Source organism: Callorhinus ursinus, unplaced genomic scaffold, assembly GCF_003265705.2.
Source record: "Callorhinus ursinus isolate GAN/ISIS: 27379988/994484 unplaced genomic scaffold, GSC_fseal_2.0 scaffold2, whole genome shotgun sequence".
NCBI lineage: Eukaryota > Metazoa > Chordata > Mammalia > Carnivora > Otariidae > Callorhinus > Callorhinus ursinus.
This window is the reverse complement of record NW_027397064.1, coordinates 69,182,154-69,200,730: the sequence shown is the minus strand read 5'-3', so window position 1 is coordinate 69,200,730 and position 18,577 is coordinate 69,182,154. Positions and strand designations below refer to the sequence as shown.

General features: G+C 39.3%; 1 pseudogene; it reads right to left on the bottom strand.

Annotated features, from left to right (window-relative positions):
- LOC112810428 (small ribosomal subunit protein uS12-like) lies at nucleotides 1-442 on the bottom strand (annotated as a pseudogene).
- Nucleotides 443-18,577: the final 18,135 nt, after the last annotated feature.

Here is an 18,577-nt window from a genome sequence, read left to right as displayed (position 1 = left end):
TTATGATGTCGGTCTTTCCTTCTTGCCTTTGCATAAGGCCAAAGAGAGACCCTGGCTACTTTGACAACCTTACAGTGAACTCCAGGAATGTCACCAATGGCATGACTTTTGTGACCAAGTCCAACAACCAGAATCTCATAATTTTCCTCAATAGAATTCAAACAACCATCGTTGGGTACAAAGCCTGTGATTTTTTTTTTTTTTTTTTTTGCCATTCTTGATCAGCTGGAACCTGACACACTTACTAATGGCAGAATTTGGTTGTTTGGCTTCAACCCTTACTTTTTCCAGCACAATTCTTGTGTGGGAAGAGCCTCCAGAAGGGTTGGCCTTCATGGCTATTTACCCAGTGGGCTTTCTTGTGCTGTTTATCATGCCACTTCTGATCTTGTCCGTGGCTGTGGGGCTTCCTGGTAGTACAAAGACCATGACACTTGCCCATTCTGCCCATGCCACTGGCCTGAGCAAAAGAGTTATTATTATTTTTTTAAAGATTTTATTTATTTATTTGAGAGAGAAAGAGAGAGAGCACAAGCAGGGGGAACAGCAGAGGGAGAGGGAGAAGCAGGCTCCCTGCTGCATGGCTTGATCCCCGGACCCTGGGATCATGACCTGAGCCGAAAGCAGATGCTTAACTGACTGAGCCACCCAGGCGCCCCAAGAGTTATTATTATTTTTTAAGAAATCTCTATACCCAATGTGGGGCTCGAACTTGCAACCCTGAGATCAAGAGTTGCATGATCTACTGACTGAGCCAGCCAGGCACCCCTTTTTTTGACTTTTAAAAATCTTTTTATTATGGAAAATTTTGAACACACTCAAAAGTTGGAAGAGTAGGATAATGAACCTTTACATATCCATCATCTAGTTTCCACAGTTATTAACATAATATTGACATTTTATTTTATTTTTTGGCTTTTTAAGTTTTTATTTTAATTCTAATTATTTAACATACAGTGTTATATTAGTTTCAGGTGTACAATATAGTGATTCAGCAATTCCATACATCATCCAGTGCTCATCATGACGAGTGCACTCCTTAGGCCCCATCACCTATTTAATCCGTCCCCCACCCCCGCCTACCTCCCCTCTGGTAGCCATCAGTTTGTTCCTGATAATTAAGAGACTGTTTCATGATTTCTCTCTCTCTCTCTCTCTTTTCCCTATGCTCATTTGTTTTGTTTCTTAAATTCCACATATGAGTGAAATCATAGGGTATTTGTCTTTCTCTGACTGACTTATTTCGCTTAGCATTATATTATCTAGCTCCATCCATGTTGTTGCAAATGGCAAGACTTCATTCTTTTTTTATGACTGAATAATATTCCATTGTGCAGCTCCAGACAAGTACATGAGCATCTGCCGATGGCAGACATCTGGGCAGCCGTGCCAGGATTTCCAAGCATCCTCCTGAGAACCACCTACTTGGGTGCTGCAGAGGGCTGAGATCCTCAGTACACATTTTAATATGTTGTACGCATTTCTAAATTTCATGCATTCTAGCAGTGTCTTCTCTCTCCTTTGTTCCCCTGGACCTTCAGAGATTGTATAATCCTCTATTTTTTAAAAAATAAAATCCCCCTTTACTTGTGCCTAGAGAACTTTCTGTTTTCCTGATATAACCTTGGCTAGTATGCACCCCCCCAATTCTTCATGTAAGCTGGATTATGAACTTTTCCATGATCATATCAATATTGGTCAGGAGTGGGGCGCCTGGGTGACTCAGTCATTAAGCGTCTGCCTTTGGCTCAGGTCATGATCCCAGAGTGTGGGATCGAGCCCCACTTCGGGCTCCCTGCTCCGCGGGAAGTCTGCTTCTCCCTCTCCCACTCCCCCTGCTTGTGTTCCCTCTCTCGCTGTCTCTCTCTCTCTGTCAAATAAATAAATAAAATCTTAATAAAAAGTATTGGTCAGGACTATCATATCTGTTTATTGGGATTCTTAGCTGCAAGCAACATAAAGAATATATAGCTAAATTAAAAAGAAAACAAATGTATTGAAAAGATTTTAAACAGCTTGTGGAACTGCTAGGGGGACGAGAGGACCAGGCTCTGGGAATGAATCTAGACAGTAGAGGGGAACCATAAAATTATGCCACAGAGTCAAGTGCCGTGACGGCCGCTGCAGAACTCAGAGGCAGGTTTGCCTACTGAATGAATCCATGCCCCTCTGCCCTAGATATAAGGGTGACAGGGAAAACGAGAATCTGGACTTCCAGCTAATAGAGGGACAGCTCTGTCTCATAAGATGGAGGAACCTCAAATAAAATATTCAGAAGCTGGGAAGCCTCATGATTGATAAATGTCTACTCTAACATCTAATTTTTTGTGTGTGCTATAGTTTAGACCCTTTTGTTTTGTCTGGCAGACCCTCCAAATGCAAATCATTTTCCCCGCTATGTGTAATTATCCTTTAAGGGCCAGCTTACTCCTTGAGACCTTCCCAGTTGGAAGTGTTTGCTTCCTGCCCTGACTTCCTATAGCAATTTGTATCTTGTTTGACCTTTTTAAATTCTAACTTGTTTTTATTGATATTTGCAGTTGAAAATATTAAAGTTATAGCATATTTAAGGCTGAATGAACATTAGAGGTTATTTAATGTGACTAGCTCATCATCCTCCTCAAGGAGGATCATTGGCTTACCTTACCAATATTGTATGTCCACAGTTCCCAGCATAATACTCACTTATGATAGACACATCGTAAATGTGAACTTAAAGGAACCACACCAGATTTGCTTGTCCCCATTTCTATTCTCTCTTCTAGCCACCTCCCTCCACCACCACCTGTGTGTCTTTGATGCCAGTCCCTCCCACATCCTCTAGGATCTTATTTCATACCTCCTTTCTCTAGAAGTTTCAATCACCCTCTTTACAGATTTCTGCCCAGTGGCCTGAAATATGCTCAAATGTCCCCTGTTCTCCAACAACCTTTCTTGGTTATCTTTCCTTCCATCTCCACACTTAAAAAAAAAAAAAGAATATATGTAGCCTCCATGTTGTCACTTCACTCTTGTCTCTGTCTTATTTTTCTTAAAGTCTGGCTTGTTTCCTCTTAAAGGTGACTGATCGGGAACTGTTTGCCTGCATCCTCTTTGGCATCCCTGGTTGTTTGCCACTGGTGACCACGTGACCACTGCTCTTGCTTGTCCTATGAGGACTGCACCCCTGATTCCTCTGCTATCTTTCCTTCCTGGTTGCTCTAGTGAACATTTGTCAGTTTTGGGCTGCTTAGCATCCTGACCCCTGTCTGTTTGGGGAAATTGCTGGGGCAGGGGTGTGGAAGCAGGCAGAACCCACAGGTCAGGGGAGGCTCTAACGCTCCCCTTCCTCCCTCCCCTGCTCCGGCAGCTAGCGTGCTGGCTCATGGCCTATGGCCTGTCAGAGGCTCCTGCCCCGTAAAGTCAGGAATTATTTCCGCAGGTGGAAGTAGCATGAAAATTCTCCTACCCAGAGCAATGGTGCAGCCTCAGCACTGCTGAACATGCCCTGCAGGCAGCACTGGGTTGATGTTCTCACCAGTTACTACTCCTGTGGCCTGTGGGAGCTTGTCCTGGCTAACACTTGCTGGCCTCATGTGGTCCCTTCTTGTTTTCTGAGCCTGGTTCTCCCTTACCTGTTTGCCGAGAGCAAGCCCACATGCTATCAGTAACTCCTTTTCTGCTTGGGCAAGAGTTAGTTGGTTTCTGTGGTTTGCTCTTAAGATCCCCGGCTAGTACATTTCCTTTTCTTCCTCCCACCCGCTAAGTGAAGGTATTCCTCCTGGCTCTTTCTGTGTCTTTTTTCACCGTCCACACTTTATAGCAAGCTAGCAAGCTCATCTATTGCCTGGGTGTCAGTTACCACCTTTATGCCAATTTCTCCTATATCTTTTTCCAGATTCCACTTCTCTCCTCAGCTTTGATCTAAGCTCACGCTTCTAAACGCACACCCTCTTATGTCCTTAAGATGCCTCAAAATGAACAGCAGACTCACCAACTTTTATGTTGCCCCTAAATCCATTTCTCCTCCAAATTTCTCTTTCTTGCTGAACATGCAAACTTTGGATTTTCCGATCTATGCCATCCCTCCCATCCCCAAACAGTGCCACATTTTTTTCTCAGGACCAGTACCTCATATTCTTCCTTTCCCTGCTACTGTCTATTACATTGTTTTGCCTGAACAATTGACCTATGCTCCCTACTAAGCTCCTCTAGTTGTTCTCCTGAATCAACTTGACACATGTGGTCAGATTAAATTTCCTAAAACACAGTTCTGGTTATATCACCCTTTCTCCTGCCCCTTCATGCACCTTCGGTGCTTCCAGGCTAAAGTGAAAACTCTAGAACCTGACTCTCAAGCCACCCACAATCTGATCCTAACCTACTTCCCCCTTATTCACGCTATATGTGGGATTTTTTTTAACATTTAATGACCTGACATCATGTTCCATATTTTCCCACCTCGAAGCCTTATGTTTTCTTTACATCAAGTGTCGTTCTCTGTAGCTCAACCCAAGCACCAACTTAAGTACCTAATCAAATGTCATCTCCTCCAAGAAGTCCTCCTCCTGGTCCGCAAATGAAGTACTTCTCAACCGTTAATATGCATATGAATCACCTGGGCATCTTGTTAGAATGCAAATTCTGATTCATTAAGTCTGGTTAAGGTTGAGGTCTGGGATTTGATATTTCTAACAAGTTCCTCCTTGATGTTGGAGGCTCCTGGGCCACTCTTGGAATAACAAGGCCCTAGAGAGAAGATATTCTTTCACTAAACCATAGGGCAAGATACCAGGGCAAGAACTGTATATTATTCATTTACAATAGTCCATCACCTTTAAAGCACCCGTTTTGCCTCCTCAAAGACAAGGGTTGGGCTTGGCTCATCATTATTTTAGTTGAATACAGTGACTCAATCAATTTATTCTAAATGAAGTAACTGTGCTCCTTGTATCATCTCCTTTTATTTTCTACTCCATGGTTACCCTCACTTCTTAGTTTAACTGGATTTTACATGGCTATATCTGTGGGAAGAAGAGAATGCCCCATATGTGACCTGCTATAGGTAAGGATGATCCAGCATGTTTAAGACAATGCTAATTTAATTGCTGTTATAGATCCCTATCTTAAATGCCAACAACTGAATCTACTCTAGCTCAAGCAAAAAAGTAATTTATGAAAGCATAATTAACTCACAGAATTGTTGAGAGCGTCAGAGACTACACAGCCAAGGCAGTGCATAAATTGTACCAAAGGATTCCTCAGCCACACTTTTTGGGCATAGACTGCAGTTTACCATGAACTTGAAGGTAGTCCTGGAACTTCAGAAACTACTCCTTCTGAAAGCTGTATGTGTCTGCCTGTCCCACCACAGTGGGTTCCTGTTTCTTCATGTCTGTGTTAGTTCCTGGTGTGTAACAAATTACCACTGAGGGACTTAAGACAGAAAAAATCTATTCTCTCACAATTCTGGAGGCCAGAAGTCTGAAATTAATATTACTGGCAGAAATCAGGGAAGGTGTTGGCAGGGTGTTGCTCCTGCCAGAGGCTCTAGGGGAGAATCCATTCCTTGTCTCTTGCAGGTTGTGATGACTGTCGGCATTCCTTGGCTTATGGCTGCAAAATTCTTGTCTTTAAGGCCAGCATCTTAAAATCCCTCTCTGCTCTGTCATCACATTGTCTTCTCCTCTTTGTGTATGTCAAATTTCCTCTTTCTCTTATAGGGATACATATGACTCAATGTGTGGCCTTCCCAGATAATGCAAGTTAATCTCCCCATCTCAATTCCTTCAATTTAATTTACGTCTGCAAGGTCTTTACCATGTACAGTAACATTCACGGGTTCCAGGAACTATGACCTGAAATCTTTGGGGGCCATTATTCAGCTTACTACAGTGGTGTTTGCTTCTGAATTGAAGTGTCACTCATGTGCATCTCATTGGTGGAGCCTAGGTCACATGCCTGCTCCTGAGCTGCAAGGGAGGCTAGGGAGTGAGTTTGTCAGGAAAGGTGGCCAAAATATATGTCAACTATTAACTAAACTAGTCTCCAAACTTCATAAAAATGAACTTTGTGCCAAGATCCTTAAGCTAAGAGAAGCTACTTATTGCTGAATGTTTTAGGCACCAAATTTCAAGCCTTGTGTCTATTGACAAGGAAAACCATCAGATTTGAAAACCATTTTCTTTGACTTGGGGAGGGGGGATGGCAAAACAAAATACCAAGTATGATTTTTGGGCTGTATTCCTCTTTCGATCATAGGAAAAATCTGCCCCAGGAACCTAATATGAACAATTCAGTTAGATCCAATATTTCATTAAGAATGCTATTTGGTTATAATGTCAGGGTAAATTCCATTTCTTATTGAGTCTGATGTATATCATTCTTGTGATGCTTAGCATTGTCCAGTAGGTTTATGGCAATAAGGACTTGGGCAATAAGAGGTAGACAACTTCTGTTTCTTCAACCCCCTGAAATCTTATTTTCAAACAAACCAAAGAGTCCTTCTTGTATGTCCCTCCTTTTCCCCAATGCACATATGTCAGCAATTAACCTCCCCAGCTTATCTGTGTGCCTGTTAGAAGTAAGGGTGCCAACTCTTATTTTCCTAATCGTTCTGTCAAAAAGGAATTCCAATAATCTGTTAGAATGTGCCGTGCCTTAGTAGTGTTATAGTGATGGTAGGCATCTTACAGGTTGCACAAGGTCCAAATTACTGCGGCAGGAACAATAATTCTACATTTTACGGTATATATGTGTTTAAGAAGGGGAGAGAACCATTAGAAGTTATTAAGATTAGCATTTATAGCAGCTTCATAGCTGTCAGTGTAAATACATCTTGGGCTCTTCTGTGTAAATAATCTTCTGAGAACATTGTTTTTATTGTTGACACTTTGCTGCAGGTTTCCAAGACACACTTAAAATTCAGTTTGTTTCCCTGACTGTGTTTTGTGAATCTGGCAGCATAATAAAAACTTTTGGAAGGCCCAGAATCAAAGTGATGAAAAAAATTGAAGTTGTGGGGGAAAATAATTTCTTTCTTTAACCTCTGAGGCTTCCTATTTCTTTGTTAAGAGAGATTTTATTTGGAAAGGGACTGTAGTGTTATGATCTGATGATTGACAGTGATCCCAGATGCCCCAAACACTAGCGGAAAGTTTGAGGCAAATTCCTGACCCTTTCTGGTACTCCGTTTCTCATTTTGAGATGAAAAGAATAACCACGTCACCACCTTGTTTCCCGGTGCCAGTTACTTTCCTCTTTCTTAGATATGACTGGCACTTTCAGAAAAGTATATTTTAGTGCTTGTTTTTCCCTTGGGTTCTAGAGTGGTTTTGTTAATACCAAACATCCACAAAATGTCCATCTCTTTTTTGTGTCTCCAAACCCTCTGATTTGAGGTGACCTTTTTGGTGGAGGGTGGAAGGATGAAGGAGAATTGTAGAGGTTTTGGAAGCTTCACTCTGTGAATTAATACTTCTGCTTCAGCATAATGTTGGTATTTGATCAAACATAAAAAGCTTCAAGCTTTTAATGTCCTGCTGACACCAGTATCAACAAAGCATTGAAGCGGAAGCTTTCTGGTGGCTGATTAGAGAGAGATTTTATTTCACTAGCTTTAAGACTAAGTATACCTTTTAGCAGATCTTTCTCAAGGATAAGCTACATCATGCATTATAAATCAAATTCAAGAGCATTAATAAAGGACCCTTGATAATTTGGTAATATATTATCACTATGTTTTGAAAAGGCGATAAATGACTGCTTTTTATAGTGTAATTTAAAATAATAATATGGATTACAGTCGTGTTCAGTCATGAAAGTATAATTTAACAGTTTAGACTTATAATAACCCTTTTTCCCTTGAAAGTGTCCACTCTTATTTTAGCCCAAGAATGGCTTACTTGGGAATGATTTACTATGCTTGCTTTTAGAGTTTGGTAGGGCTGAACTTGTGTTTAATTGGAATTTTATGTTGTTGTCTTGGAAAAACTTCGCACAAAAATGAAATTGAAAGCTGGAGAATAAAGACTGCTAAGGTGTGAGCCACTCCAATATCAAAAGCATGGCCCATGTTTGCAAGCTTGCTGTATCAGGGCCTCCAGGAAATGCGTGGCTCATGAGATGTGGACTTGAAGAGAGTTTAACGAAGGAGCTATATTAAAAAGGTGTGGGAAGGTTAAAGGAAGCAACAAGGGACAATGAAGCACCCAAGAACTCCATGTACCAGGGAGCTGTTACTACCCAAGGCCTGAAGAAGCAAGCAGTTCTGCTGTTCCTGGATCTGGAAAACACAGTAGCTGTGGGAGAGGAGGGGCGATGAGAACTGCGTCGTCAGTGGAGGAATGTGGCCACTGTTAAGTTACATTAAACCAAGAGGGAGCCAAGGGAATTAATATCTAAACCTTTCTTTTTTCTCATCTTTGAATTTCCTTTTGGAGTGTCCCATTGAGCTGTACCCAACAGGAGCTAGATGGCAAGGAAGTCCAAGTGATACAGGCTGAGGCACAGAGCAGGGTGAAGACAGGTGGGGCATGGATTTGGAGGAGTATCCAGCACACATAGAAGACCGGAACAGACCTGATGCTAAGAGACTTTGCATTTATATCTGTTATGGATATGACCTATTAGAATCTACACTCAGTGGTCTTCCAGTTCCCATTCTTTTGTTTCCCAGTCATTACTAATGGAAAAAGGTTTTGTCAAACTTCTCTTTTTTCCTGGGTAATGTGACTTTTAGAGCTGTTTGTTTGATATCTTTAATCAGTTTGGAATGCAGTGTACTAGCTTTAATAAGAATGCATAAGTCTTTGGGAACATAGGACAAAACAGAAACAACCCAATCCTGCTACAATCCAGGACTGCAGGAGGAAGTCTTGCCATTCATAAGATTTATCAAAAAAAGCAAATGGATAACTTCGCTTTTAATCGTTTGTCAGGTAATCTATAGAGCACCTCTGGGGTTCCTAACTCCCCCTCCTCCACTCCTTTCCTTAAGCTCCCTACTTTTAGAGCTCTCCTTGGGGCTCCTTCCATGTTCCAGAGACCTGTTTAGATTCCAAAGCAGAATTGCAACTATGTCTCACCTTCCGAAGTGTCTGCATTTGCTGAGAAACCTGTCTACCATGCCCCCAATTCCTCTAACCTCCACCTTTCTTGTAGCGCTCTGGGGATAATCAAACTGCAGGCAGCACAAACTACTGACAAGAGCTGGAAACCAGGAATCATGAGATCAGGTTCTGAATCCAACTTTGCCACAAATTAGCCATGTATCATTCAGTGGTCAAATTGAAGAATGTTTCTAAGCCCATTTTTATCATGTGAAAAACAGGATGCATGACATCAATCTGTGATCCCTCAAATACTACCATGAAATAAATAGAACGAGAGCTGGTGGGCGGGGCCTAGTTGTCGTCACAAAAAATGGACGCTAAGTGGAGATGGGTTGGACCTTGAAGATCACAATTGTGTCCCGGGACCTGGTTCTTAATTTTAAGCCACAGAAAGTCACTCTTGTTTGGGACCAGGGGATGTCATGCCTTCGCTCCCAGTAACTAAACACCCACAGAAGCCAAGCTAGAGATCGTAATGCCAAAATAGGATTATTCTGCCATCCAAGTATGCACTGTCCATGTGTTCTTCCATCATTGCACCAGGACAAGTCCCTTTGGTCAAGATCCCCTTCCCAATGAGATCACCCACACTTGAGCATCTCCAACAGTTAACAATCTGGGGCCATCACCGCCCCTACAAAATCACAAGGAGACTGAAGTTGCTATCACGATGCCAGTGTATTATTTTACAATTAGAAATTTAAGATGAGTACTTGCACAATGAGCACCTTCTTTTAGGTGCATGGGAATTTAATCATAATCACAAGCCATTTCTTGTATCATAGGCAACCCCTCTCCTAGGGCCTAATATATTCAAAATCTGGAAGATCAAGCATTCTCTCCATATGAGGCAAACCTACACTGAGGACCCAAATCCTAGAGAGATTTTGGGCATGGAAATGGAATAAAGGAAATTATGCTTACAGCACAAGGTCAGATGCTTTAATAATATATCCATCTCACCCAGGGATGACTTTGTAACCCTAAAATTCTTGGGCCATTCCCCAGGAGCCTTGCCATTGGAAGTAGAAATACACCCTTTCCCCCAAAAACTGTTGAGGATGTCTGTCTGTGAACCTGCTTCCACAGGGGACTGATTCCCCTCCCTACCCCCTTCCTCAGCACCTTCTTGCTTTCTTTTCTCAGACATGTCTAATCAAGCTACAGTCTAGAAGGTAACCTGGGAAGCTATATTCTCCCTTATAATGACTTGCTTATTTATGCTCAAATCCATTCTGTGTGGATTTCAGAGTTAAGTTCTGAGGGAAATTCTTACTTCCTGTGTTTGCTGCAAACCTTAAACACTAATCACTGAAAAGCAGCTTACGACTTGGCTGCCATGCTGGGCCAGCCAAGCCCTCTGTGAAATGTGCTGTTCAAGTGTGTGTGTGTGTGTGTGTGTGTGTGTGTGTGTGTGTGTGTGTGTGTGTGTGTTGGGGAGGGGGAGCAAGGCTCCTGCTCCCACCGTTTCCTTCATAGGCTTCACATGGATTGGTTGTGTTTGTTCCCAAATCTATTTATGCCATTTGGTACTAGGTATTGTAATTTTATAGTATAATTAAATTTAAAAACATAAAACATGAGTATAAAAAGAAAATTCTTTTATGAGAACTCAGCTAAAAGCCTTGAGAAGACTCAATACAGGAAAATAGCTAATTCTGTTGTTGAATGAGACAATTACAGATATTGGGGAAAGTTATAAAAATTTAGGGCTTTGCACTCAGATTGGCCTACAGCTATCTTTAAATTTGCACTGCACTCAAGATACTGAAACTGGAGATTGTGGACAAAACCCTGTGGGTATGCCTTATGCATGAGGCCAACAGGAAGTCATATTAAAATGAATGATACTGTCCCTATACCAAAAGATCTGTGAAAAATGTGTCTTTATGTCTTCTAATAGAAAATAAAATGTTTACACTAAGTATGCATCTATCGATTTCTATGATTCCCTTGCTTTAACTGATATTTTTGATTCCCTGAGTCCCAACTGAGTTAGATGAGTGTGCTTCCAATGCAGTATGAGTTATAACAACAATCGGGTGATTATGATGGCTGCCCTCCATGGAAGTACACTTCTTAACAAAGGCAGTTTATTATTAAAGGGTACATTAAATTTACTTATTAATATGCAATTCAATTACAGATTATCTTCTAGAGCAATACATAAGCAAGTAGGCCTTCCTGCTCAATATTTCTCTTTTCTCTCTAAACTTCCCTTGGAAAGTATAAGTTGTAGTATCAACTAGGAGTTTCTATTGTGAGTATCAATGTCACTAACTCTCTGATCCTTCCCCGTGGCCAGGAGACACTGCTTCATTGAGAGGTGCCCCATGTTGGGCAGTGTGCGAGGCACTGGTTTTCCTTTGCACTTTTAGGTGTCATCTGGAGTAAAACAGGAGTAAAACAACTTCTTGTCTGACCAGATGAGCTTTTGCTTAAGGACTCTGTGTACCTATGGCCTAGGTAAATACTATATTTATTCAGACATGCTCTTTCTTTTTAAAAAAAAATAATTCCAGTATAATTAACATACAGTATTATATTAGTTTCAGGTACACAACTGAGTGATGCAACAATTCTGTTCATTACTCAGTGCTCATCATGATTAAGTGTACCCTTCATCCCCTTCACCTGTTCCGCCCATCCTTCCGCCCACCTCCCTTCTGGTAACCATCAGTTTGTGCTCTATATTTAAGAGTCTGGTTTTTTTGGTCTGTCTCTCTTTTTTTGTTGTTGTTATTCGTTTGTTTTGTTTCTTAAATTCCACATATGAGTGAAATCATATGGTATTTGTCTTTCTCTGACTGACTTATTTCAGGTGCATTATATTCTCTAGATCTATCCATGTTGTTGCAAATGGCAAGATTTCATTCTTTTTTATGGCTGAGTAATATTCCTGTGGTGTGTGTGTGTGTGTGTGTGTGTGTGTGTGTGTGTGTGTGTGTGTGTGTACCACACATCTTCTTTATCCATTCACCTGTTGATGGATATTTCCATAATTTGGCTATTGTAAATAATGCTGCAATAAACATAGCAGTGCTTGTATCTTTTCAGACATGCTCATTCTTGAACAGATTTCTCATTAGTCTCCACAGAACTGCATTTTGAATCAAGAACTCCAAAGTCCTTGGTGACAGTGATGTAATGCTTCCTTTTAAGTCCTCACTCCTCCCTACCCTTTTTAATGAGTTTTCCCTGGTTCTGCCTTCTGACTCTGGGTCTCACTCTCTCGTCAAAGTCTACAGGGGCGAGAGTCCCACTGATTCCTACATCTCTGAGTTAGGTTTCCAGCTCCTACCAGTTCTACTCTCTAAGAAGGTACAAGTAAAGTTTAAATAACTCTTGGGGACATGACCTCATAAGCTGGGGCTAAAGAAGCTCAAGTTGATTCACAAAATGCCATGTGGAAACAATATTAAAGTCACAATTTTGGGGTTAGGAGAGGGGCAAGAGAAAATATTAGTATAGTCCTTTAATAGCTTGCCATATTAAATTCAAAGTATATTTATTTGAAGAATGCCCAGGAAAATATACAATGCTTGAATTCAATGTAAATGAGACACTTAATGGGAGAGACTGAAAAGGGCATTTTATATTAGTTTTTAAAAATCAATTTCCATTATTAAATAGAAGCTGAAACAAATTGAAAATAGCATAGATCAAGATGTCTTTTTTTTTTTGCAAAAAAAATGGTATTGCTACTCATAATTACAAGAAATGGATGACAATATTTTAAATGAGTTAACTTTGGCCCACCATGCTTACTTCATGGTGTGAAGAAAACAGCACTTGAGTGATTTTTTCCCTTAATTTGTTCTAAATTACAGTAAAGTGCTCTGCAAGAAGCAAGTGCTTGTGTTAATTAACTCTGAGTAAAGAAGGTCACTGGTATACATGGGACTCGTTTTGTGGTTTTAGTTATGGATTTTCTTCTGCAATTACAATTCTTCATTAGGCATTATAAGCACATGTAGATTTTCAATTTTTTATCTAGCATTTCAGATTTAGGCGCATTTGTTGATTTTTCTCTTCAAAATTTAAAATGCACAACAATAATGGAATTGACTTAAATGGAACATATGGTTCAACATATTTATAAGTGTACCTAAAATACTGGCCATTTATATAGACCTGAATGTTATAGCTGATTTTTTTTTTTTGGTATTTTTAAAAGTTTTAATTCCAGTATAGTTAACATACACTGTTACATTAGTTTCAGGTGTACAATATAGTGATTCAGCAATTCTATCCATTACTCAGTGCTCATTAGTATAAGTGTACTCTTAATCCCATTCGCCTTTTTCACCCATACCCCACTTACCTCCCCTCTGGTAACCATTAGTTCTCTATAGTTAAGCATCTGTTTTTTTGATTTGTTTCTTTTCTCTTTTTTTTTATTTGTTTCTTAAATTCCACATGAGTGAAATCACATGGTATTTGTATTTCTCTGATTTATTTCACTTAGCATTGTACTCTCTAGATCCATCCATGTTATTGCAAATGGTAAGATGTCATTCTTTTTTATGGCTGAGTAATATTCCAGTGTGCCCTATATACCACATCTTCTTTATGCATTCATCTACTGATGGACACTTAGGCTGTTTCCATAGTTTGGTTATTGTAAATAATGTTGCAATAAACGTACGGGTTATAGCTGATTTTTTTTTAAACCACATACACTATTGTACTTCAAGTTTTGCAACATAAAGAATTAACAAATCTGAGTTTTCAGTCATTTTACATTGAATTGTAAACATCAGATAGAAATCCTAAATGCTGTAAATTCTTGTAAATAATTCAAGATACCCTAAGTTTTGTTAGGCTTTTGAGAACCTTAAACCGCTAAGTCAATATTTTTAAAATAGATATTAATTTTAAATGTTTATTTCTAATGTTCAGTTATAAAAGCTTTAGTTTTGGGACGCCTGGGTGGTTCAGTCAGTTAAGCATTTGCCTTCAGCTCAGGTCATGATCCCGGAGTCCTGGGATCGAGCCCCGCATCGGGCTCCGTGCTCAGCGGGGAGTCTGCTTCTCCCTCTGCCTTCACCCCACTCGTGCTCTCTCTCTTACTCTCACTCTCTCTCAAATAAATAAATAAATAAAATCTTTTTTAAAAAAGCTTTAGTTTTTTTAGTGTAAGCCATGATTTTTATGTCTATGAATTATAAGAGAGCCATAGTATATATTATTTTATTCATATAACACATGATATATTGATTTTTAAATTGCAATTGTTTACAGAATTTAATATTTGAATGCTGTGGTATGATGAGCACTGCATACTTACTTGTTTCCTCCAAACCACTGCTGTAATAACTTGGAATTACTATAAACAAAATGGCTTTGAATGGATTTAGCCACCATTCTGTGACTGTCTTTTTTCTGAGGATTCCAAGGTTAGCTACATGACACTTGGGTCTGCCTTTTCTTCATTGTTACCCCAAACTGAAAACTTTTTTCCTACCTCAAAAAGATATCAAAGAAAGCTGTTTTATCTAAAATTTTCTATTTAATAGACAACATTCTCCATGTTAAGCCTCCTTCTCCATCTGACAAAATTAATTAGTATCCTTTTATTTATTTTTTTATTCTGTTCCTCCTGTTATTATTTGTACCACATTGTTTTGCATTTATTACTTACATATTCCTCTGCTCCGGAGGCCCCTTGAGAACAGAGGCAATTTTATTCATATTTCCAGCACCAGAGCCTAGAACCTTCTCTGGGCCATAGTAGCCTCTCAATAAATGTTTACTGATCAGAACTGCTCATCAAAATCTTGAAGTACTGCCCATATATACAATAGTGCTTACTAAGACAAGTCTAGGTATGTTGGATTGGCCATTTTAGGTTTTTAATTTTTTAGATCCAGCCTCTAAAGGACCGGATGGTAGTGTCATAGACTTTGTGGGCTATTCGGTCTGTGTCACAATCACCGAGCTCTGCCATTGCAGCCTGGAAATGGTCAGACATGGTGTGAAAATGAAGGAGGATGGCTGTGTTTTAATAACTTTGTTTACAAAAACAGGCAGCAGGCTGGACTTGGCCTTGCCAATCTCTGCTCTCAATCACTGTTTGGAGGGGTGGAGGAAGAGGGAATGAAGATGCCAACCATGTATTATCATAATCACAACAGTCCAAGTGTCTTATAAAAGTTGGCCATGAGAATTACGATGGACATAACATTTTTGAAATATCTGCCATTAAGACAAAGCCATGAGGTTGTAGTGGATGAGCAGGAGTAAGAGAATGAGAAGTCCTGACAAGACTGGGATCAGGGAAGAGTGTGGAGAAAAGAGAGCAAAAAAAAGTAAATGTGGCTGACAGCAAGATGTATGTTGGTCCAAAACCTCTGGTAGGAGGGCTGTTAGGCAGATTGAAGAAAAGATAAATCTGCCTGTTTTTCATTTGGGTCAGGAGAGAAAGAACATCAAACAGCAGTGGTCCTCAAATGTTTGTGTTTGCAAACCTCCTAAAAGAATTTTGAAAAAAGGATGTATGTCCCTTCGCACATTTCCAAGTTGACATATAAGTAGGATGCGATTTTCAGCATATTATAAATAATGGCATTGAAAAAAAGTGTCATGTCACTCTGTTAATATACCCAGTGGAATCTCATATCATAGCAGATTTTTCACTTTTTTACAAAAGATTTTGTTTATTTAAGATAGAGCGAGAGTGAGAGAGAGAGAGAGAGAGAGAGAGCATGAGTTGTGGGGAGGAGCAGAGGGAGAAGCAGGCTCCCCCCTGAGCAGGGAGCCCGATGTGGGGCTCCATCCCAGGACTCTGGGATCATGACCTGAGCCAAAGGCAGACAACTTAACCAATTGAGCCACCCAGGTACCCTGATTTTTCACTTTTTATTTTGAATGATTTTAGGTTTACAGAAAAGTTGCCAATATAATAGAGAATTCCTGTCAGCTTGCTCTCTTGGTACATTTCACATAACCATCATCAAAACTAAGAAACAAGGGGCACCTGGGTTAAGGGACCTCAGTTAAGTGGCTCCCTGATCCCTGCTTCTCCCTCTCCCTCTGCCCCACCCTCCTGCTCCTGCATGCGTGCTTTCTCTCACTCTCTCTCAAATAAATAAAAATCTTTTAAAAATTTAAAGAAAACTAAGAAATGAACACTAGTATAATACTTTATTAACTAAACTATAAATTTCATTCTATTGTCACATTTTTCCATGATGTGCATTTTCTTTTCTGGGATTCAATCCAGGATGCCACCATACATTTAGTTGTCATGTCTTCTTATTCTCCACCAATCTATGACATTTCCTCAATCTTTCCTTTTATGACCTGGGTGCTTTGGAAGTGGTCAGTTGCTTTGTAGAAGTTCCTCAATTTGGATTTGTCTGGTGTTTTCTATTATTAAATTAAGATTATGCCTTACTGAAGAGGATACCAAAGAAGTCATGTGCCCTTCTGAGGGCATCATACTAGGGATTACATGATGCTGATGTGGCTGATTACTGCTTATATTAGCTTTGATTACTTGAATAAAGCGGTTTATTTACTGTAAGGTTAGCACTTTCCCATTATAATTAGTTACTGTCTTGGGGGTGATACTTTAAGGCTATGCAAATTTCCTGTTTCTCTTCAAACGGTCACCCACTAATTTTAGCACCCACTGGTAGATCTTGCCTATATAAATTATTACCGTTGTGTTTTCCTAACGGTGATTTTTGTCTCTCTCATTCCTTCTACACTTATTAATTGTAATTCTTCTGTGGAAAAGAACTGTTGTTTCTCCTCAGTTTATTTATTCATTCATTCAGTTGTTTATTTATTTATCAGTATGGACTTATACATATTTATTCTATGGGTTATAATCTAATACTATCAATATTTTTTTTTCTCAAATCGTTCCAGTGTTGGCCATTGGGAGCTCCATCAGTTTAGTTCCTATGTTCTTTGGTCATGACCTCATATTTTTGTGAGCAATTTTTTACTTTCCAGGGCCACAAGATAATTCACTTTCATCTTTCATTTTTCCTGCCCCAGACCTGGAATCAGCCACTTCACCAGGGCATCCTAGTTCCTTTGATTGGAGATACCTTAACAATTTGAATTCCATCATAATCTATTTAAAAATGGGAATACACATAAACAGGCTCTTGGCAGTCAGAGATTTTGCTTTGTTTTTCTCCTTAGTCTTGTATTTCCATTCCAATCCCCCCATAGAATTTTATTCTAATGTAATATATTTTTAATCTTGAAAATATTTTATTCATCACCTTGTCATGTTGGCCTACAGTAAAAAATATGTATATAAATTAAAATTATTTTTAAAATTCTCTGTGAACATAGGCCCTAGGTGTTCTATATTGAACTGTATTTTATTAGTACACAATTGATCAGAACATAAATATATCACAACAGTTAATAAATAATTAGTATATATCAAACTAAAATGTTATAGGTAATGTATCTCTTAATGAAATGGAGGTATCACAGATAAAATTAATTAATTTCAAATTGCTAGAATGAGTCAGGATTTAGCATGAATTCTACTATTATTATACTCAGCCATACGTGCTGAGAAACTCTGGTAGAGATTGCTGGTGCTCATTGTAGTTGGTTATCCTCACCTTCCTGAGCACACTGGGAGACCTCTCAGACTTTCTTGCATTTAGGTTGGACCATGTGACTAGTCTGGCCAATGATATGTGAGTGGAAGTGCCACTTAAGGATGCAGAAACTTAAGAGTTGTCTACTCCTTTTTCCTGCCATAGTATCACTGAAAGCCCCATATTCCCGAGGTAGGGACATGGAGCCTGGATCTATGAGTTATTTCTTGGATGTGAACTTCCCTGGAGAACCAATGGAACCATAGCAGGCTTTGCATGACCAAAAAAAAATAATTTTTGAGTTTTGTTTTGAACCATTAACATTTGAAGGTTTTTTTTTTGTTTTGTTTTCACAGCATGCCCTAACCTATCCTGACCAAAATAAAAACTTTCTTCATATTAATAAGTAGATGGGAATGAAGGGGGGTTTGTTATAGCAATATAATTTCATTATTTGAATTATTTTCTCATTTGTGCCAAAAGTCACGGTGATCCTACAATAAAAATCACTTTTTGTCATCTGTCAACTGATAATTTGATTATGTCCTTCTTGAGTTTTGCTTAAAGCAAAGAACTGGAAACAGTCAAGTTGCAAAAGGATTTGTTACCCAGTCATTAAAGTGATTCACTTTGTCAGTTTCCTAGAAGTAAAATTAACAGGCTTTCCTAAGACTTTTCAGATGACTATTAATTCTGCTCTTTCACTCATAGGCACCGCTTGTTTTATCTGATATACCAAGTAAGGTTGGGGAAATGATATTGCTAATGACATTATAGTTTTGCCAATACTATTTTCTATTAAAATGTCTTTATCTTATTAAGTGCTTTAATCATGACACTAAAGTTGTCAATTTAGTTTATTCAGGTGATGAAAAATATTCGTCATAAAACTTAATAGGTAAGGCCAAT